This window comes from Hyla sarda, unplaced genomic scaffold (assembly GCF_029499605.1).
Source record: "Hyla sarda isolate aHylSar1 unplaced genomic scaffold, aHylSar1.hap1 scaffold_888, whole genome shotgun sequence".
Taxonomy (NCBI): domain Eukaryota; kingdom Metazoa; phylum Chordata; class Amphibia; order Anura; family Hylidae; genus Hyla; species Hyla sarda.
In genome coordinates this window covers 88,241-110,710 of record NW_026610917.1, presented here as the reverse complement: position 1 = coordinate 110,710, position 22,470 = coordinate 88,241, and the positions used below count along the sequence as shown (strand labels likewise).

The 22,470-nt window shown below is 46.1% G+C and overlaps 10 non-coding genes across 10 annotated transcripts; all 10 read left to right on the top strand.

Annotated features, from left to right (window-relative positions):
* The first annotated feature begins 1,822 nt into the window (after window positions 1-1,822).
* LOC130348882 (U2 spliceosomal RNA) lies at window positions 1,823-2,013 on the top strand. Its single transcript, XR_008886356.1, has one exon. It is a non-coding gene; the product is annotated as a U2 spliceosomal RNA (small nuclear RNA).
* Window positions 2,014-4,106: 2,093 nt separating this feature from the next.
* On the top strand, window positions 4,107-4,297 carry LOC130348881 (U2 spliceosomal RNA). Its single transcript, XR_008886355.1, has one exon. It is a non-coding gene; the product is annotated as a U2 spliceosomal RNA (small nuclear RNA).
* A 2,090-nt stretch (window positions 4,298-6,387) lies between these two features.
* LOC130348880 (U2 spliceosomal RNA) lies at window positions 6,388-6,578 on the top strand. Its single transcript, XR_008886354.1, has one exon. It is a non-coding gene; the product is annotated as a U2 spliceosomal RNA (small nuclear RNA).
* Window positions 6,579-8,686: 2,108 nt separating this feature from the next.
* Window positions 8,687-8,874, top strand: LOC130348841 (U2 spliceosomal RNA). The gene has a single exon (XR_008886319.1). It is a non-coding gene; the product is annotated as a U2 spliceosomal RNA (small nuclear RNA).
* A 693-nt stretch (window positions 8,875-9,567) lies between these two features.
* LOC130348839 (U2 spliceosomal RNA) lies at window positions 9,568-9,767 on the top strand. Its single transcript, XR_008886318.1, has one exon. It is a non-coding gene; the product is annotated as a U2 spliceosomal RNA (small nuclear RNA).
* Window positions 9,768-11,856: 2,089 nt separating this feature from the next.
* Window positions 11,857-12,047, top strand: LOC130348878 (U2 spliceosomal RNA). The gene has a single exon (XR_008886353.1). It is a non-coding gene; the product is annotated as a U2 spliceosomal RNA (small nuclear RNA).
* Window positions 12,048-14,129: 2,082 nt separating this feature from the next.
* Window positions 14,130-14,320, top strand: LOC130348877 (U2 spliceosomal RNA). Its single transcript, XR_008886352.1, has one exon. It is a non-coding gene; the product is annotated as a U2 spliceosomal RNA (small nuclear RNA).
* Window positions 14,321-16,408: 2,088 nt separating this feature from the next.
* LOC130348875 (U2 spliceosomal RNA) lies at window positions 16,409-16,599 on the top strand. The gene has a single exon (XR_008886350.1). It is a non-coding gene; the product is annotated as a U2 spliceosomal RNA (small nuclear RNA).
* A 2,079-nt stretch (window positions 16,600-18,678) lies between these two features.
* LOC130348874 (U2 spliceosomal RNA) lies at window positions 18,679-18,869 on the top strand. The gene has a single exon (XR_008886349.1). It is a non-coding gene; the product is annotated as a U2 spliceosomal RNA (small nuclear RNA).
* Window positions 18,870-20,951: 2,082 nt separating this feature from the next.
* Window positions 20,952-21,142, top strand: LOC130348873 (U2 spliceosomal RNA). Its single transcript, XR_008886348.1, has one exon. It is a non-coding gene; the product is annotated as a U2 spliceosomal RNA (small nuclear RNA).
* The last annotated feature ends 1,328 nt before the right edge of the window (window positions 21,143-22,470 follow it).

Sequence of the window (22,470 nt, the reverse complement as noted above, 5' to 3'; positions counted from 1 at the left end):
ATGATAGGCAGCTGCCTTGATAGCGGGTGGGTGCTGAATGTTCCTAATTGACAAAATAAGATTAATGCTTATGAAGAAATATAAAATCTCATCCCTTCCCCAATATCGCGCCACACCCCTACCCCTTAATTCCCTGGTTGAACTTGATGGACATATGTCTTTTTTCGACCGTACTAACTATGTAACTATGTAACATAACATGGGGGGGGGGGGGTCTCCTGGCTGTTCACACAGGTGTGTCATTGCTGTACATTGACCATGCATTGCTTCTGTGGTATTGCAAAAGCAAAGACAAATGCTTCCAGCCATCCATTGCACTAATGGATTGGTCATCAGCTGGCTGTCTATGTCCCGCATCAATATAGACCAAAGTACAGAGGGTTAGGCTATGCTATTGTGCACCTACCTGATGCATCAGAAGGTGCGAGGCCCTTGCTAAATTCTGTGCACAGACTTTGAGATCTATGCTTTAGACTGTATCTAAACCTGCTCCAACATGGACTGACATTCTGGCCTACTTTCAGCCGATGCGACTTGTCTGTCGCTGAACAGTCGCTTTTTATGTATTCAGCACCTATGTATAATGTTGTAAAAATGCTCTAGAAGCTAAAGTCGCAGAAATGTCACACATATTTGGCCTGCAACTTTCTGTGCGACAAATTCAGACAGGAAAAATCAGTATAAATCCTTAGAAAATTATCCCCCAGTGTCTCCATCTGCTGGCGGTATTGAATAAGCATTGCTGCACTGATGGGGTATGCATTAGACGAAAAAAAAGAAGAAAAAGAAGAATAATACGCCCAGAAAAGAGGCGAAAAGGAGAAAAACGTAAAAAAACGTGAAAAAAAAGTAAGAGGAAGAGAAGGGAAAAAAAGGTGGAAATGGGTTTAAAAGTGATTTCGGCGGAGAAATATATATATATATATATATATATATATATATATATATACGCGCACACACACACATATATATAAACGTATTCTCCGTTGAGATATTGCAGCCGCTGCTGTGTCCAGGCCCAGGAGCCTTAGCACTGTGCTGTGATGTCACTCAATACCACTGACATCACTAGGTGTAAACAACATCTCTCCTTTGCTGTGTATGTGACTATGGAGCTGTTTGGTGATGTCGTCTATTATGGCCTTCATAGAAGCAACAGGAGATTGTTGCATCCATCTAGAACCCTCAGAACTACAGTGCTATGATGTCACTCACTTCCACAGGCCTTGCAGAGTGTAAACAACAACAACCCAGCTTTGTTGTGTATGTAACCATAGGGATTTGTGATGTCACCTAGAACCTTCACAGCAGCGACAGCTTTATGAGGAGCATCAGCACTGCTCTGCCTGAGCAGAACCATCACCGCCATAGGTTGTCAAATAACCCGGGTTTAACCCACACAGGTAAGTCCAATGGGGTGCAGGCATGTCCTCTATGCTTACAGCTTCCCGTGGGTGTTGGTTTGATACCGTTTGGGGACAGCCAAGGAGGCATCTGCAGGCAACAAAGGTAGGTGTGTGCTTGTGTGTGTGTTTCCTATGCAGATCCTAAGCCCAGTGTCACATGCAAGTAGGAGGAGTAAGAAGGGTTCCTGGCAAATCCGGGTTATGGATTGCATTTAAAAAGGCCCCGTGGGAGTGCAATGGGCCCCTGTCTTGCTGCTTAGCAATAATGGTATGGGTTTAGGTTCTGCTGTGTGTACTGGTGGTTGACTGCCCCCCAGCCCAGAGTGTGCATGGAAAATTGTCTGGCAGCCTCCCTGACAGCAAGCAGTGATAGTGCCCATGAAGGGGACCTTGTTGGGCCCGCCCCTTTCACGGTTATCGCTTCTCGGCCTTTTGGCTAAGATCAAGTGTAGTATCTGTTCTTATCAGTTTAATATCTGATACGTCCCCTATCTGGGGACCATATATTAAATGGATTTTTGAGAACGGGGGCCGATTTCGAAGCTTGCTTCCGTCGCCCTATGCATTGACCCGATATGGCAGTATCTTCGGGTACAGTGCACCACCCCCTTACAGGGTTAAAAAGAAAGATTCCTACTTTCATTGCTACCTGCTTGCTGGCTAGCCAGCTAGCCAGCCCTGTGGGCCTTGCTGCTGCTGCTGCTGCAGCCAAAAAACAAAAGGTGGTGCTGCTGCTGCTTCTGCTTCTGCTTGTGTCTGGCCGCTGTTGGAGCGTCCAGGCACAGGACTTCTGCTGCTGCTGACTAAATGGCCTCCTTAATTGGATCATTTGAGTAGCCAGCACACCTGTGCAGGTAGGGCATGACATGATAGGCAGCTGCCTTGATAGCGGGTGGGTGCTGAATGTTCCTAATTGACAAAATAAGATTAATGCTTATGAAGAAATATAAAATCTCATCCCTTCCCCAATATCGCGCCACACCCCTACCCCTTAATTCCCTGGTTGAACTTGATGGACATATGTCTTTTTTCGACCGTACTAACTATGTAACTATGTAACATAACATGGGGGGGGGGGGTCTCCTGGCTGTTCACACAGGTGTGTCATTGCTGTACATTGACCATGCATTGCTTCTGTGGTATTGCAAAGGCAAAGACAAATGCTTCCAGCCATCCATTGCACTAATGGATTGGTCATCAGCTGGCTGTCTATGTCCCGCATCAATATAGACCAAAGTACAGAGGGTTAGGCTATGCTATTGTGCACCTACCTGATGCATCAGAAGGTGCGAGGCCCTTGCTAAATTCTGTGCACAGACTTTGAGATCTATGCTTTAGACTGTATCTAAACCTGCTCCAACATGGACTGACATTCTGGCCTACTTTCAGCCGATGCGACTTGTCTGTCGCTGAACAGTCGCTTTTTATGTATTCAGCACCTATGTATAATGTTGTAAAAATGCTCTAGAAGCTAAAGTCGCAGAAATGTCACACATATTTGGCCTGCAACTTTCTGTGCGACAAATTCAGACAGGAAAAATCAGTATAAATCCTTAGAAAATTATCCCCCAGTGTCTCCATCTGCTGGCGGTATTGAATAAGCATTGCTGCACTGATGGGGTATGCATTAGACGAAAAAAAAGAAGAAAAAGAAGAATAATACGCCCAGAAAAGAGGCGAAAAGGAGAAAAACGTAAAAAAACGTGAAAAAAAAGTAAGAGGAAGAGAAGGGAAAAAAAGGTGGAAATGGGTTTAAAAGTGATTTCGGCGGAGAATATATATATATATATATATATATATATATATATATATATATATATATATATACGCGCACACACACACATATATATAAACGTATTCTCCGTTGAGATATTGCAGCCGCTGCTGTGTCCAGGCCCAGGAGCCTTAGCACTGTGCTGTGATGTCACTCAATACCACTGACATCACTAGGTGTAAACAACATCTCTCCTTTGCTGTGTATGTGACTATGGAGCTGTTTGGTGATGTCGTCTATTATGGCCTTCATAGAAGCAACAGGAGATTGTTGCATCCATCTAGAACCCTCAGAACTACAGTGCTATGATGTCACTCACTTCCACAGGCCTTGCAGAGTGTAAACAACAACAACCCAGCTTTGTTGTGTATGTAACCATAGGGATTTGTGATGTCACCTAGAACCTTCACAGCAGCGACAGCTTTATGAGGAGCATCAGCACTGCTCTGCCTGAGCAGAACCATCACCGCCATAGGTTGTCAAATAACCCGGGTTTAACCCACACAGGTAAGTCCAATGGGGTGCAGGCATGTCCTCTATGCTTACAGCTTCCCGTGGGTGTTGGTTTGATACCGTTTGGGGACAGCCAAGGAGGCATCTGCAGGCAACAAAGGTAGGTGTGTGCTTGTGTGTGTGTTTCCTATGCAGATCCTAAGCCCAGTGTCACATGCAAGTAGGAGGAGTAAGAAGGGTTCCTGGCAAATCCGGGTTATGGATTGCATTTAAAAAGGCCCCGTGGGAGTGCAATGGGCCCCTGTCTTGCTGCTTAGCAATAATGGTATGGGTTTAGGTTCTGCTGTGTGTACTGGTGGTTGACTGCCCCCCAGCCCAGAGTGTGCATGGAAAATTGTCTGGCAGCCTCCCTGACAGCAAGCAGTGATAGTGCCCATGAAGGGGACCTTGTTGGGCCCGCCCCTTTCACGGTTATCGCTTCTCGGCCTTTTGGCTAAGATCAAGTGTAGTATCTGTTCTTATCAGTTTAATATCTGATACGTCCCCTATCTGGGGACCATATATTAAATGGATTTTTGAGAACGGGGGCCGATTTCGAAGCTTGCTTCCGTCGCCCTATGCATTGACCCGATATGGCAGTATCTTCGGGTACAGTGCACCACCCCCTTACAGGGTTAAAAAGAAAGATTCCTACTTTCATTGCTACCTGCTTGCTGGCTAGCCAGCTAGCCAGCCCTGTGGGCCTTGCTGCTGCTGCTGCTGCAGCCAAAAAACAAAAGGTGGTGCTGCTGCTGCTTCTGCTTCTGCTTGTGTCTGGCCGCTGTTGGAGCGTCCAGGCACAGGACTTCTGCTGCTGCTGACTAAATGGCCTCCTTAATTGGATCATTTGAGTAGCCAGCACACCTGTGCAGGTAGGGCATGACATGATAGGCAGCTGCCTTGATAGCGGGTGGGTGCTGAATGTTCCTAATTGACAAAATAAGATTAATGCTTATGAAGAAATATAAAATCTCATCCCTTCCCCAATATCGCGCCACACCCCTACCCCTTAATTCCCTGGTTGAACTTGATGGACATATGTCTTTTTTCGACCGTACTAACTATGTAACTATGTAACATAACATGGGGGGGGGGGGGGGGGTCTCCTGGCTGTTCACACAGGTGTGTCATTGCTGTACATTGACCATGCATTGCTTCTGTGGTATTGCAAAGGCAAAGACAAATGCTTCCAGCCATCCATTGCACTAATGGATTGGTCATCAGCTGGCTGTTTATGTCCCGCATCAATATAGACCAAAGTACAGAGGGTTAGGCTATGCTATTGTGCACCTACCTGATGCATCAGAAGGTGCGAGGCCCTTGCTAAATTCTGTGCACAGACTTTGAGATCTATGCTTTAGACTGTATCTAAACCTGCTCCAACATGGACTGACATTCTGGCCTACTTTCAGCCGATGCGACTTGTCTGTCGCTGAACAGTCGCTTTTTATGTATTCAGCACCTATGTATAATGTTGTAAAAATGCTCTAGAAGCTAAAGTCGCAGAAATGTCACACATATTTGGCCTGCAACTTTCTGTGCGACAAATTCAGACAGGAAAAATCAGTATAAATCCTTAGAAAATTATCCCCCAGTGTCTCCATCTGCTGGCGGTATTGAATAAGCATTGCTGCACTGATGGGGTATGCATTAGACGAAAAAAAAGAAGAAAAAGAAGAATAATACGCCCAGAAAAGAGGCGAAAAGGAGAAAAACGTAAAAAAACGTGAAAAAAAAGTAAGAGGAAGAGAAGGGAAAAAAAGGTGGAAATGGGTTTAAAAGTGATTTCGGCGGAGAATATATATATATATATATATATATATATATATATATATATATATACGCGCACACACACACATATATATAAACGTATTCTCCGTTGAGATATTGCAGCCGCTGCTGTGTCCAGGCCCAGGAGCCTTAGCACTGTGCTGTGATGTCACTCAATACCACTGACATCACTAGGTGTAAACAACATCTCTCCTTTGCTGTGTATGTGACTATGGAGCTGTTTGGTGATGTCGTCTATTATGGCCTTCATAGAAGCAACAGGAGATTGTTGCATCCATCTAGAACCCTCAGAACTACAGTGCTATGATGTCACTCACTTCCACAGGCCTTGCAGAGTGTAAACAACAACAACCCAGCTTTGTTGTGTATGTAACCATAGGGATTTGTGATGTCACCTAGAACCTTCACAGCAGCGACAGCTTTATGAGGAGCATCAGCACTGCTCTGCCTGAGCAGAACCATCACCGCCATAGGTTGTCAAATAACCCGGGTTTAACCCACACAGGTAAGTCCAATGGGGTGCAGGCATGTCCTCTATGCTTACAGCTTCCCGTGGGTGTTGGTTTGATACCGTTTGGGGACAGCCAAGGAGGCATCTGCAGGCAACAAAGGTAGGTGTGTGCTTGTGTGTGTGTTTCCTATGCAGATCCTAAGCCCAGTGTCACATGCAAGTAGGAGGAGTAAGAAGGGTTCCTGGCAAATCCGGGTTATGGATTGCATTTAAAAAGGCCCCGTGGGAGTGCAATGGGCCCCTGTCTTGCTGCTTAGCAGTAATGGTATGGGTTTAGGTTCTGCTGTGTGTACTGGTGGTTGACTGCCCCCCAGCCCAGAGTGTGCATGGAAAATTGTCTGGCAGCCTCCCTGACAGCAAGCAGTGATAGTGCCCATGAAGGGGACCTTGTTGGGCCCGCCCCTTTCACGGTTATCGCTTCTCGGCCTTTTGGCTAAGATCAAGTGTAGTATCTGTTCTTATCAGTTTAATATCTGATACGTCCCCTATCTGGGGACCATATATTAAATGGATTTTTGAGAACGGGGGCCGATTTCGAAGCTTGCTTCCGTCGCCCTATGCATTGACCCGATATGGCAGTATCTTCGGGTACAGTGCACCACCCCCTTACAGGGTTAAAAAGAAAGATTCCTACTTTCATTGCTACCTGCTTGCTGGCTAGCCAGCTAGCCAGCCCTGTGGGCCTTGCTGCTGCTGCTGCTGCAGCCAAAAAACAAAAGGTGGTGCTGCTGCTGCTTCTGCTGCTTCTGCTTCTGCTTGTGTCTGGCCGCTGTTGGAGCGTCCAGGCACAGGACTTCTGCTGCTGCTGACTAAATGGCCTCCTTAATTGGATCATTTGAGTAGCCAGCACAACCTGTGCAGGTAGGGCATGACATGATAGGCAGCTGCCTTGATAGCGGGTGGGTGCTGAATGTTCCTAATTGACAAAATAAGATTAATGCTTATGAAGAAATATAAAATCTCATCCCTTCCCCAATATCGCGCCACACCCCTACCCCTTAATTCCCTGGTTGAACTTGATGGACATATGTCTTTTTTCGACCGTACTAACTATGTAACTATGTAACATAACATGGGGGGGGGGGGTCTCCTGGCTGTTCACACAGGTGTGTCATTGCTGTACATTGACCATGCATTGCTTCTGTGGTATTGCAAAGGCAAAGACAAATGCTTCCAGCCATCCATTGCACTAATGGATTGGTCATCAGCTGGCTGTCTATGTCCCGCATCAATATAGACCAAAGTACAGAGGGTTAGGCTATGCTATTGTGCACCTACCTGATGCATCAGAAGGTGCGAGGCCCTTGCTAAATTCTGTGCACAGACTTTGAGATCTATGCTTTAGACTGTATCTAAACCTGCTCCAACATGGACTGACATTCTGGCCTACTTTCAGCCGATGCGACTTGTCTGTCGCTGAACAGTCGCTTTTTATGTATTCAGCACCTATGTATAATGTTGTAAAAATGCTCTAGAAGCTAAAGTCGCAGAAATGTCACACATATTTGGCCTGCAACTTTCTGTGCGACAAATTCAGACAGGAAAAATCAGTATAAATCCTTAGAAAATTATCCCCCAGTGTCTCCATCTGCTGGCGGTATTGAATAAGCATTGCTGCACTGATGGGGTATGCATTAGACGAAAAAAAAGAAGAAAAAGAAGAATAATACGCCCAGAAAAGAGGCGAAAAGGAGAAAAACGTAAAAAAACGTGAAAAAAAAGTAAGAGGAAGAGAAGGGAAAAAAAGGTGGAAATGGGTTTAAAAGTGATTTCGGCGGAGAAATATATATATATATATATATATATATATATATATATATATATATATATATAGATACGCGCACACACACACATATATATATAAACGTATTCTCCGTTGAGATATTGCAGCCGCTGCTGTGTCCAGGCCCAGGAGCCTTAGCACTGTGCTGTGATGTCACTCAATACCACTGACATCACTAGGTGTAAACAACATCTCTCCTTTGCTGTGTATGTGACTATGGAGCTGTTTGGTGATGTCGTCTATTATGGCCTTCATAGAAGCAACAGGAGATTGTTGCATCCATCTAGAACCCTCAGAACTACAGTGCTATGATGTCACTCACTTCCACAGGCCTTGCAGAGTGTAAACAACAACAACCCAGCTTTGTTGTGTATGTAACCATAGGGATTTGTGATGTCACCTAGAACCTTCACAGCAGCGACAGCTTTATGAGGAGCATCAGCACTGCTCTGCCTGAGCAGAACCATCACCGCCATAGGTTGTCAAATAACCCGGGTTTAACCCACACAGGTAAGTCCAATGGGGTGCAGGCATGTCCTCTATGCTTACAGCTTCCCGTGGGTGTTGGTTTGATACCGTTTGGGGACAGCCAAGGAGGCATCTGCAGGCAACAAAGGTAGGTGTGTGCTTGTGTGTGTGTTTCCTATGCAGATCCTAAGCCCAGTGTCACATGCAAGTAGGAGGAGTAAGAAGGGTTCCTGGCAAATCCGGGTTATGGATTGCATTTAAAAAGGCCCCGTGGGAGTGCAATGGGCCCCTGTCTTGCTGCTTAGCAATAATGGTATGGGTTTAGGTTCTGCTGTGTGTACTGGTGGTTGACTGCCCCCCAGCCCAGAGTGTGCATGGAAAATTGTCTGGCAGCCTCCCTGACAGCAAGCAGTGATAGTGCCCATGAAGGGGACCTTGTTGGGCCCGCCCCTTTCACGGTTATCGCTTCTCGGCCTTTTGGCTAAGATCAAGTGTAGTATCTGTTCTTATCAGTCTTTCATGCCGGTGGACAGTAACGCCGGTATGGGGCTGGTGGGGATGGGTGCTGCATGGAGGATGCAGGTGTACCAGGGCTTTCCGGGGCTGGTTCTGAGGAATCAGCTCGACGGCTGCCCCGATGTGACCTGTTCCCTCCGGGTCTCGCCATGAGGCTGAGAGGGTCTAGAGCCGAGGTACTTTTGTGCCTCGGGGAGTGGTGACCCCGAGGTGCCGAAACTCACTGGGAGGATAGGCTCACTGAGTTGAAGCACGGGCACCATAATCTCTTCACCTTGTGGCACTCACCTCTTGATTCCCGGCCTTCTGGCTAGGATCAGAGAAATTTTTATAGATCCGGCCGGATGTCCGGGCAGTATATCTGCACACATTCACTTATTTATTTCTTTTTTGTCTCACTGTGTCACTTTTTGCGTGTTGTGTGTTCACAGGATTGGTCAGGATGCGGTAGCCCTTCTGGGTGTCCCTCCTGGCGGTCTAGGGGAGGTGTGTGTGGCCATTAGGTTCCGCACCTCCCTGCAAACACCCCGGGTACTCCTGCTTTGGCAGGGTACCTACCGTAATCGGCTCTGCGGGCAGATACCTTGGCTAACGCCAAGGGGGATGCCGGGAGCATTTGTGGTCCCCTAGTAGCTTCGGCGAAAAGGGACATCGAACCTGGAACCTCGCAGGTACCTTTTGGTCCGGAGGCGAAGGGTAAGGTTTGTTGGGGGGCCTCTCTCCTATCGGAGAAGGGCTTGCGATAGACCGCATCCTTTGTGCACGTTTTTTTAGTGTAACACGTTTGCACTTTTTCTTGCACTTTGGGTGAATCGAAAGCACGTTCCTCGGCTTTAGATAAAAAAAAAAAAAAAAAAAAAAAAAAAAAAAAAATCTGTTCTTATCAGTTTAATATCTGATACGTCCCCTATCTGGGGACCATATATTAAATGGATTTTTGAGAACGGGGGCCGATTTCGAAGCTTGCTTCCGTCGCCCTATGCATTGACCCGATATGGCAGTATCTTCGGGTACAGTGCACCACCCCCTTACAGGGTTAAAAAGAAAGATTCCTACTTTCATTGCTACCTGCTTGCTGGCTAGCCAGCTAGCCAGCCCTGTGGGCCTTGCTGCTGCTGCTGCTGCAGCCAAAAAACAAAAGGTGGTGCTGCTGCTGCTTCTGCTTCTGCTTGTGTCTGGCCGCTGTTGGAGCGTCCAGGCACAGGACTTCTGCTGCTGCTGACTAAATGGCCTCCTTAATTGGATCATTTGAGTAGCCAGCACACCTGTGCAGGTAGGGCATGACATGATAGGCAGCTGCCTTGATAGCGGGTGGGTGCTGAATGTTCCTAATTGACAAAATAAGATTAATGCTTATGAAGAAATATAAAATCTCATCCCTTCCCCAATATCGCGCCACACCCCTACCCCTTAATTCCCTGGTTGAACTTGATGGACATATGTCTTTTTTCGACCGTACTAACTATGTAACTATGTAACATAACATGGGGGGGGGGGGGTCTCCTGGCTGTTCACACAGGTGTGTCATTGCTGTACATTGACCATGCATTGCTTCTGTGGTATTGCAAAGGCAAAGACAAATGCTTCCAGCCATCCATTGCACTAATGGATTGGTCATCAGCTGGCTGTCTATGTCCCGCATCAATATAGACCAAAGTACAGAGGGTTAGGCTATGCTATTGTGCACCTACCTGATGCATCAGAAGGTGCGAGGCCCTTGCTAAATTCTGTGCACAGACTTTGAGATCTATGCTTTAGACTGTATCTAAACCTGCTCCAACATGGACTGACATTCTGGCCTACTTTCAGCCGATGCGACTTGTCTGTCGCTGAACAGTCGCTTTTTATGTATTCAGCACCTATGTATAATGTTGTAAAAATGCTCTAGAAGCTAAAGTCGCAGAAATGTCACACATATTTGGCCTGCAACTTTCTGTGCGACAAATTCAGACAGGAAAAATCAGTATAAATCCTTAGAAAATTATCCCCCAGTGTCTCCATCTGCTGGCGGTATTGAATAAGCATTGCTGCACTGATGGGGTATGCATTAGACGAAAAAAAAGAAGAAAAAGAAGAATAATACGCCCAGAAAAGAGGCGAAAAGGAGAAAAACGTAAAAAAACGTGAAAAAAAAGTAAGAGGAAGAGAAGGGAAAAAAAGGTGGAAATGGGTTTAAAAGTGATTTCGGCGGAGAAATATATATATATATATATATATATATATATATATATATATATATATACGCGCACACACACACATATATATAAACGTATTCTCCGTTGAGATATTGCAGCCGCTGCTGTGTCCAGGCCCAGGAGCCTTAGCACTGTGCTGTGATGTCACTCAATACCACTGACATCACTAGGTGTAAACAACATCTCTCCTTTGCTGTGTATGTGACTATGGAGCTGTTTGGTGATGTCGTCTATTATGGCCTTCATAGAAGCAACAGGAGATTGTTGCATCCATCTAGAACCCTCAGAACTACAGTGCTATGATGTCACTCACTTCCACAGGCCTTGCAGAGTGTAAACAACAACAACCCAGCTTTGTTGTGTATGTAACCATAGGGATTTGTGATGTCACCTAGAACCTTCACAGCAGCGACAGCTTTATGAGGAGCATCAGCACTGCTCTGCCTGAGCAGAACCATCACCGCCATAGGTTGTCAAATAACCCGGGTTTAACCCACACAGGTAAGTCCAATGGGGTGCAGGCATGTCCTCTATGCTTACAGCTTCCCGTGGGTGTTGGTTTGATACCGTTTGGGGACAGCCAAGGAGGCATCTGCAGGCAACAAAGGTAGGTGTGTGCTTGTGTGTGTGTTTCCTATGCAGATCCTAAGCCCAGTGTCACATGCAAGTAGGAGGAGTAAGAAGGGTTCCTGGCAAATCCGGGTTATGGATTGCATTTAAAAAGGCCCCGTGGGAGTGCAATGGGCCCCTGTCTTGCTGCTTAGCAATAATGGTATGGGTTTAGGTTCTGCTGTGTGTACTGGTGGTTGACTGCCCCCCAGCCCAGAGTGTGCATGGAAAATTGTCTGGCAGCCTCCCTGACAGCAAGCAGTGATAGTGCCCATGAAGGGGACCTTGTTGGGCCCGCCCCTTTCACGGTTATCGCTTCTCGGCCTTTTGGCTAAGATCAAGTGTAGTATCTGTTCTTATCAGTTTAATATCTGATACGTCCCCTATCTGGGGACCATATATTAAATGGATTTTTGAGAACGGGGGCCGATTTCGAAGCTTGCTTCCGTCGCCCTATGCATTGACCCGATATGGCAGTATCTTCGGGTACAGTGCACCACCCCCTTACAGGGTTAAAAAGAAAGATTCCTACTTTCATTGCTACCTGCTTGCTGGCTAGCCAGCTAGCCAGCCCTGTGGGCCTTGCTGCTGCTGCTGCTGCAGCCAAAAAACAAAAGGTGGTGCTGCTGCTGCTTCTGCTTCTGCTTGTGTCTGGCCGCTGTTGGAGCGTCCAGGCACAGGACTTCTGCTGCTGCTGACTAAATGGCCTCCTTAATTGGATCATTTGAGTAGCCAGCACACCTGTGCAGGTAGGGCATGACATGATAGGCAGCTGCCTTGATAGCGGGTGGGTGCTGAATGTTCCTAATTGACAAAATAAGATTAATGCTTATGAAGAAATATAAAATCTCATCCCTTCCCCAATATCGCGCCACACCCCTACCCCTTAATTCCCTGGTTGAACTTGATGGACATATGTCTTTTTTCGACCGTACTAACTATGTAACTATGTAACATAACATGGGGGGGGGGGGTCTCCTGGCTGTTCACACAGGTGTGTCATTGCTGTACATTGACCATGCATTGCTTCTGTGGTATTGCAAAGGCAAAGACAAATGCTTCCAGCCATCCATTGCACTAATGGATTGGTCATCAGCTGGCTGTCTATGTCCCGCATCAATATAGACCAAAGTACAGAGGGTTAGGCTATGCTATTGTGCACCTACCTGATGCATCAGAAGGTGCGAGGCCCTTGCTAAATTCTGTGCACAGACTTTGAGATCTATGCTTTAGACTGTATCTAAACCTGCTCCAACATGGACTGACATTCTGGCCTACTTTCAGCCGATGCGACTTGTCTGTCGCTGAACAGTCGCTTTTTATGTATTCAGCACCTATGTATAATGTTGTAAAAATGCTCTAGAAGCTAAAGTCGCAGAAATGTCACACATATTTGGCCTGCAACTTTCTGTGCGACAAATTCAGACAGGAAAAATCAGTATAAATCCTTAGAAAATTATCCCCCAGTGTCTCCATCTGCTGGCGGTATTGAATAAGCATTGCTGCACTGATGGGGTATGCATTAGACGAAAAAAAAGAAGAAAAAGAAGAATAATACGCCCAGAAAAGAGGCGAAAAGGAGAAAAACGTAAAAAAACGTGAAAAAAAAGTAAGAGGAAGAGAAGGGAAAAAAAGGTGGAAATGGGTTTAAAAGTGATTTCGGCGGAGAAATATATATATATATATATATATATATATATATATATATATACGCGCACACACACACATATATATAAACGTATTCTCCGTTGAGATATTGCAGCCGCTGCTGTGTCCAGGCCCAGGAGCCTTAGCACTGTGCTGTGATGTCACTCAATACCACTGACATCACTAGGTGTAAACAACATCTCTCCTTTGCTGTGTATGTGACTATGGAGCTGTTTGGTGATGTCGTCTATTATGGCCTTCATAGAAGCAACAGGAGATTGTTGCATCCATCTAGAACCCTCAGAACTACAGTGCTATGATGTCACTCACTTCCACAGGCCTTGCAGAGTGTAAACAACAACAACCCAGCTTTGTTGTGTATGTAACCATAGGGATTTGTGATGTCACCTAGAACCTTCACAGCAGCGACAGCTTTATGAGGAGCATCAGCACTGCTCTGCCTGAGCAGAACCATCACCGCCATAGGTTGTCAAATAACCCGGGTTTAACCCACACAGGTAAGTCCAATGGGGTGCAGGCATGTCCTCTATGCTTACAGCTTCCCGTGGGTGTTGGTTTGATACCGTTTGGGGACAGCCAAGGAGGCATCTGCAGGCAACAAAGGTAGGTGTGTGCTTGTGTGTGTGTTTCCTATGCAGATCCTAAGCCCAGTGTCACATGCAAGTAGGAGGAGTAAGAAGGGTTCCTGGCAAATCCGGGTTATGGATTGCATTTAAAAAGGCCCCGTGGGAGTGCAATGGGCCCCTGTCTTGCTGCTTAGCAATAATGGTATGGGTTTAGGTTCTGCTGTGTGTACTGGTGGTTGACTGCCCCCCAGCCCAGAGTGTGCATGGAAAATTGTCTGGCAGCCTCCCTGACAGCAAGCAGTGATAGTGCCCATGAAGGGGACCTTGTTGGGCCCGCCCCTTTCACGGTTATCGCTTCTCGGCCTTTTGGCTAAGATCAAGTGTAGTATCTGTTCTTATCAGTTTAATATCTGATACGTCCCCTATCTGGGGACCATATATTAAATGGATTTTTGAGAACGGGGGCCGATTTCGAAGCTTGCTTCCGTCGCCCTATGCATTGACCCGATATGGCAGTATCTTCGGGTACAGTGCACCACCCCCTTACAGGGTTAAAAAGAAAGATTCCTACTTTCATTGCTACCTGCTTGCTGGCTAGCCAGCTAGCCAGCCCTGTGGGCCTTGCTGCTGCTGCTGCTGCAGCCAAAAAACAAAAGGTGGTGCTGCTGCTGCTTCTGCTTCTGCTTGTGTCTGGCCGCTGTTGGAGCGTCCAGGCACAGGACTTCTGCTGCTGCTGACTAAATGGCCTCCTTAATTGGATCATTTGAGTAGCCAGCACACCTGTGCAGGTAGGGCATGACATGATAGGCAGCTGCCTTGATAGCGGGTGGGTGCTGAATGTTCCTAATTGACAAAATAAGATTAATGCTTATGAAGAAATATAAAATCTCATCCCTTCCCCAATATCGCGCCACACCCCTACCCCTTAATTCCCTGGTTGAACTTGATGGACATATGTCTTTTTTCGACCGTACTAACTATGTAACTATGTAACATAACATGGGGGGGGGGGGTCTCCTGGCTGTTCACACAGGTGTGTCATTGCTGTACATTGACCATGCATTGCTTCTGTGGTATTGCAAAGGCAAAGACAAATGCTTCCAGCCATCCATTGCACTAATGGATTGGTCATCAGCTGGCTGTCTATGTCCCGCATCAATATAGACCAAAGTACAGAGGGTTAGGCTATGCTATTGTGCACCTACCTGATGCATCAGAAGGTGCGAGGCCCTTGCTAAATTCTGTGCACAGACTTTGAGATCTATGCTTTAGACTGTATCTAAACCTGCTCCAACATGGACTGACATTCTGGCCTACTTTCAGCCGATGCGACTTGTCTGTCGCTGAACAGTCGCTTTTTATGTATTCAGCACCTATGTATAATGTTGTAAAAATGCTCTAGAAGCTAAAGTCGCAGAAATGTCACACATATTTGGCCTGCAACTTTCTGTGCGACAAATTCAGACAGGAAAAATCAGTATAAATCCTTAGAAAATTATCCCCCAGTGTCTCCATCTGCTGGCGGTATTGAATAAGCATTGCTGCACTGATGGGGTATGCATTAGACGAAAAAAAAGAAGAAAAAGAAGAATAATACGCCCAGAAAAGAGGCGAAAAGGAGAAAAACGTAAAAAAACGTGAAAAAAAAGTAAGAGGAAGAGAAGGGAAAAAAAGGTGGAAATGGGTTTAAAAGTGATTTCGGCGGAGAAATATATATATATATATATATATATATATATATATATATATATATATACGCGCACACACACACATATATATAAACGTATTCTCCGTTGAGATATTGCAGCCGCTGCTGTGTCCAGGCCCAGGAGCCTTAGCACTGTGCTGTGATGTCACTCAATACCACTGACATCACTAGGTGTAAACAACATCTCTCCTTTGCTGTGTATGTGACTATGGAGCTGTTTGGTGATGTCGTCTATTATGGCCTTCATAGAAGCAACAGGAGATTGTTGCATCCATCTAGAACCCTCAGAACTACAGTGCTATGATGTCACTCACTTCCACAGGCCTTGCAGAGTGTAAACAACAACAACCCAGCTTTGTTGTGTATGTAACCATAGGGATTTGTGATGTCACCTAGAACCTTCACAGCAGCGACAGCTTTATGAGGAGCATCAGCACTGCTCTGCCTGAGCAGAACCATCACCGCCATAGGTTGTCAAATAACCCGGGTTTAACCCACACAGGTAAGTCCAATGGGGTGCAGGCATGTCCTCTATGCTTACAGCTTCCCGTGGGTGTTGGTTTGATACCGTTTGGGGACAGCCAAGGAGGCATCTGCAGGCAACAAAGGTAGGTGTGTGCTTGTGTGTGTGTTTCCTATGCAGATCCTAAGCCCAGTGTCACATGCAAGTAGGAGGAGTAAGAAGGGTTCCTGGCAAATCCGGGTTATGGATTGCATTTAAAAAGGCCCCGTGGGAGTGCAATGGGCCCCTGTCTTGCTGCTTAGCAATAATGGTATGGGTTTAGGTTCTGCTGTGTGTACTGGTGGTTGACTGCCCCCCAGCCCAGAGTGTGCATGGAAAATTGTCTGGCAGCCTCCCTGACAGCAAGCAGTGATAGTGCCCATGAAGGGGACCTTGTTGGGCCCGCCCCTTTCACGGTTATCGCTTCTCGGCCTTTTGGCTAAGATCAAGTGTAGTATCTGTTCTTATCAGTTTAATATCTGATACGTCCCCTATCTGGGGACCATATATTAAATGGATTTTTGAGAACGGGGGCCGATTTCGAAGCTTGCTTCCGTCGCCCTATGCATTGACCCGATATGGCAGTATCTTCGGGTACAGTGCACCACCCCCTTACAGGGTTAAAAAGAAAGATTCCTACTTTCATTGCTACCTGCTTGCTGGCTAGCCAGCTAGCCAGCCCTGTGGGCCTTGCTGCTGCTGCAGCCAAAAAACAAAAGGTGGTGCTGCTGCTGCTTCTGCTTCTGCTTGTGTCTGGCCGCTGTTGGAGCGTCCAGGCACAGGACTTCTGCTGCTGCTGACTAAATGGCCTCCTTAATTGGATCATTTGAGTAGCCAGCACACCTGTGCAGGTAGGGCATGACATGATAGGCAGCTGCCTTGATAGCGGGTGGGTGCTGAATGTTCCTAATTGACAAAATAAGATTAATGCTTATGAAGAAATATAAAATCTCATCCCTTCCCCATTATCGCGCCACACCCCTACCCCTTAATTCCCTGGTTGAACTTGATGGACATATGTCTTTTTTCGACCGTACTAACTATGTAACTATGTAACATAACATGGGGGGGGGGGTCTCCTGGCTATTCACACAGGTGTGTCATTGCTGTACATTGACCATGCATTGCTTCTGTGGTATTGCAAAGGCAAAGACAAATGCTTCCAGCCATCCATTGCACTAATGGATTGGTCATCAGCTGGCTGTCTATGTCCCGCATCAATATAGACCAAAGTACAGAGGGTTAGGCTATGCTATTGTGCACCTACCTGATGCATCAGAAGGTGCGAGGCCCTTGCTAAATTCTGTGCACAGACTTTGAGATCTATGCTTTAGACTGTATCTAAACCTGCTCCAACATGGACTGACATTCTGGCCTACTTTCAGCCGATGCGACTTGTCTGTCGCTGAACAGTCGCTTTTTATGTATTCAGCACCTATGTATAATGTTGTAAAAATGCTCTAGAAGCTAAAGTCGCAGAAATGTCACACATATTTGGCCTGCAACTTTCTGTGCGACAAATTCAGACAGGAAAAATCAGTATAAATCCTTAGAAAATTATCCCCCAGTGTCTCCATCTGCTGGCGGTATTGAATAAGCATTGCTGCACTGATGGGGTATGCATTAGACGAAAAAAAAGAAGAAAAAGAAGAATAATACGCCCAGAAAAGAGGCGAAAAGGAGAAAAACGTAAAAAAACGTGAAAAAAAAGTAAGAGGAAGAGAAGGGAAAAAAAGGTGGAAATGGGTTTAAAAGTGATTTCGGCGGAGAAATATATATATATATATATATATATATATATATATATATATATATACGCGCACACACACACATATATATAAACGTATTCTCCGTTGAGATATTGCAGCCGCTGCTGTGTCCAGGCCCAGGAGCCTTAGCACTGTGCTGTGATGTCACTCAATACCACTGACATCACTAGGTGTAAACAACATCTCTCCTTTGCTGTGTATGTGACTATGGAGCTGTTTGGTGATGTCGTCTATTATGGCCTTCATAGAAGCAACAGGAGATTGTTGCATCCATCTAGAACCCTCAGAACTACAGTGCTATGATGTCACTCACTTCCACAGGCCTTGCAGAGTGTAAACAACAACAACCCAGCTTTGTTGTGTATGTAACCATAGGGATTTGTGATGTCACCTAGAACCTTCACAGCAGCGACAGCTTTATGAGGAGCATCAGCACTGCTCTGCCTGAGCAGAACCATCACCGCCATAGGTTGTCAAATAACCCGGGTTTAACCCACACAGGTAAGTCCAATGGGGTGCAGGCATGTCCTCTATGCTTACAGCTTCCCGTGGGTGTTGGTTTGATACCGTTTGGGGACAGCCAAGGAGGCATCTGCAGGCAACAAAGGTAGGTGTGTGCTTGTGTGTGTGTTTCCTATGCAGATCCTAAGCCCAGTGTCACATGCAAGTAGGAGGAGTAAGAAGGGTTCCTGGCAAATCCGGGTTATGGATTGCATTTAAAAAGGCCCCGTGGGAGTGCAATGGGCCCCTGTCTTGCTGCTTAGCAATAATGGTATGGGTTTAGGTTCTGCTGTGTGTACTGGTGGTTGACTGCCCCCCAGCCCAGAGTGTGCATGGAAAATTGTCTGGCAGCCTCCCTGACAGCAAGCAGTGATAGTGCCCATGAAGGGGACCTTGTTGGGCCCGCCCCTTTCACGGTTATCGCTTCTCGGCCTTTTGGCTAAGATCAAGTGTAGTATCTGTTCTTATCAGTTTAATATCTGATACGTCCCCTATCTGGGGACCATATATTAAATGGATTTTTGAGAACGGGGGCCGATTTCGAAGCTTGCTTCCGTCGCCCTATGCATTGACCCGATATGGCAGTATCTTCGGGTACAGTGCACCACCCCCTTACAGGGTTAAAAAGAAAGATTCCTACTTTCATTGCTACCTGCTTGCTGGCTAGCCAGCTAGCCAGCCCTGTGGGCCTTGCTGCTGCTGCTGCTGCAGCCAAAAAACAAAAGGTGGTGCTGCTGCTGCTTCTGCTTCTGCTTGTGTCTGGCCGCTGTTGGAGCGTCCAGGCACAGGACTTCTGCTGCTGCTGACTAAATGGCCTCCTTAATTGGATCATTTGAGTAGCCAGCACACCTGTGCAGGTAGGGCATGACATGATAGGCAGCTGCCTTGATAGCGGGTGGGTGCTGAATGTTCCTAATTGACAAAATAAGATTAATGCTTATGAAGAAATATAAAATCTCATCCCTTCCCCAATATCGCGCCACACCCCTACCCCTTAATTCCCTGGTTGAACTTGATGGACATATGTCTTTTTTCGACCGTACTAACTATGTAACTATGTAACATAACATGGGGGGGGGGGGTCTCCTGGCTGTTCACACAGGTGTGTCATTGCTGTACATTGACCATGCATTGCTTCTGTGGTATTGCAAAGGCAAAGACAAATGCTTCCAGCCATCCATTGCACTAATGGATTGGTCATCAGCTGGCTGTCTATGTCCCGCATCAATATAGACCAAAGTACAGAGGGTTAGGCTATGCTATTGTGCACCTACCTGATGCATCAGAAGGTGCGAGGCCCTTGCTAAATTCTGTGCACAGACTTTGAGATCTATGCTTTAGACTGTATCTAAACCTGCTCCAACATGGACTGACATTCTGGCCTACTTTCAGCCGATGCGACTTGTCTGTCGCTGAACAGTCGCTTTTTATGTATTCAGCACCTATGTATAATGTTGTAAAAATGCTCTAGAAGCTAAAGTCGCAGAAATGTCACACATATTTGGCCTGCAACTTTCTGTGCGACAAATTCAGACAGGAAAAATCAGTATAAATCCTTAGAAAATTATCCCCCAGTGTCTCCATCTGCTGGCGGTATTGAATAAGCATTGCTGCACTGATGGGGTATGCATTAGACGAAAAAAAAGAAGAAAAAGAAGAATAATACGCCCAGAAAAGAGGCGAAAAGGAGAAAAACGTAAAAAAACGTGAAAAAAAAGTAAGAGGAAGAGAAGGGAAAAAAAGGTGGAAATGGGTTTAAAAGTGATTTCGGCGGAGAAATATATATATATATATATATATATATATATATATATATATACGCGCACACACACACATATATATAAACGTATTCTCCGTTGAGATATTGCAGCCGCTGCTGTGTCCAGGCCCAGGAGCCTTAGCACTGTGCTGTGATGTCACTCAATACCACTGACATCACTAGGTGTAAACAACATCTCTCCTTTGCTGTGTATGTGACTATGGAGCTGTTTGGTGATGTCGTCTATTATGGCCTTCATAGAAGCAACAGGAGATTGTTGCATCCATCTAGAACCCTCAGAACTACAGTGCTATGATGTCACTCACTTCCACAGGCCTTGCAGAGTGTAAACAACAACAACCCAGCTTTGTTGTGTATGTAACCATAGGGATTTGTGATGTCACCTAGAACCTTCACAGCAGCGACAGCTTTATGAGGAGCATCAGCACTGCTCTGCCTGAGCAGAACCATCACCGCCATAGGTTGTCAAATAACCCGGGTTTAACCCACACAGGTAAGTCCAATGGGGTGCAGGCATGTCCTCTATGCTTACAGCTTCCCGTAGGTGTTGGTTTGATACCGTTTGGGGACAGCCAAGGAGGCATCTGCAGGCAACAAAGGTAGGTGTGTGCTTGTGTGTGTGTTTCCTATGCAGATCCTAAGCCCAGTGTCACATGCAAGTAGGAGGAGTAAGAAGGGTTCCTGGCAAATCCGGGTTATGGATTGCATTTAAAAAGGCCCCGTGGGAGTGCAATGGGCCCCTGTCTTGCTGCTTAGCAATAATGGTATGGGTTTAGGTTCTGCTGTGTGTACTGGTGGTTGACTGCCCCCCAGCCCAGAGTGTGCATGGAAAATTGTCTGGCAGCCTCCCTGACAGCAAGCAGTGATAGTGCCCATGAAGGGGACCTTGTTGGGCCCGCCCCTTTCACGGTTATCGCTTCTCGGCCTTTTGGCTAAGATCAAGTGTAGTATCTGTTCTTATCAGTTTAATATCTGATACGTCCCCTATCTGGGGACCATATATTAAATGGATTTTTGAGAACGGGGGCCGATTTCGAAGCTTGCTTCCGTCGCCCTATGCATTGACCCGATATGGCAGTATCTTCGGGTACAGTGCACCACCCCCTTACAGGGTTAAAAAGAAAGATTCCTACTTTCATTGCTACCTGCTTGCTGGCTAGCCAGCTAGCCAGCCCTGTGGGCGTTGCTTCTGCTGCTGCAGCCAAAAAACAAAAGGTGGTGCTGCTGCTGCTTCTGCTTCTGCTTGTGTCTGGCCGCTGTTGGAGCGTCCAGGCACAGGACTTCTGCTGCTGCTGACTAAATGGCCTCCTTAATTGGATCATTTGAGTAGCCAGCACACCTGTGCAGGTAGGGCATGACATGATAGGCAGCTGCCTTGATAGCGGGTGGGTGCTGAATGTTCCTAATTGACAAAATAAGATTAATGCTTATGAAGAAATATAAAATCTCATCCCTTCCCCAATATCGCGCCACACCCCTACCCCTTAATTCCCTGGTTGAACTTGATGGACATATGTCTTTTTTCGACCGTACTAACTATGTAACTATGTAACATAACATGGGGGGGGGGGTCTCCTGGCTGTTCACACAGGTGTGTCATTGCTGTACATTGACCATGCATTGCTTCTGTGGTATTGCAAAGGCAAAGACAAATGCTTCCAGCCATCCATTGCACTAATGGATTGGTCATCAGCTGGCTGTCTATGTCCCGCATCAATATAGACCAAAGTACAGAGGGTTAGGCTATGCTATTGTGCACCTACCTGATGCATCAGAAGGTGCGAGGCCCTTGCTAAATTCTGTGCACAGACTTTGAGATCTATGCTTTAGACTGTATCTAAACCTGCTCCAACATGGACTGACATTCTGGCCTACTTTCAGCCGATGCGACTTGTCTGTCGCTGAACAGTCGCTTTTTATGTATTCAGCACCTATGTATAATGTTGTAAAAATGCTCTAGAAGCTAAAGTCGCAGAAATGTCACACATATTTGGCCTGCAACTTTCTGTGCGACAAATTCAGACAGGAAAAATCAGTATAAATCCTTAGAAAATTATCCCCCAGTGTCTCCATCTGCTGGCGGTATTGAATAAGCATTGCTGCACTGATGGGGTATGCATTAGACGAAAAAAAAGAAGAAAAAGAAGAATAATACGCCCAGAAAAGAGGCGAAAAGGAGAAAAACGTAAAAAAACGTGAAAAAAAAGTAAGAGGAAGAGAAGGGAAAAAAAGGTGGAAATGGGTTTAAAAGTGATTTCGGCGGAGAAATATATATATATATATATATATATATATATATATATATATATATATATACGCGCACACACACACATATATATAAACGTATTCTCCGTTGAGATATTGCAGCCGCTGCTGTGTCCAGGCCCAGGAGCCTTAGCACTGTGCTGTGATGTCACTCAATACCACTGAC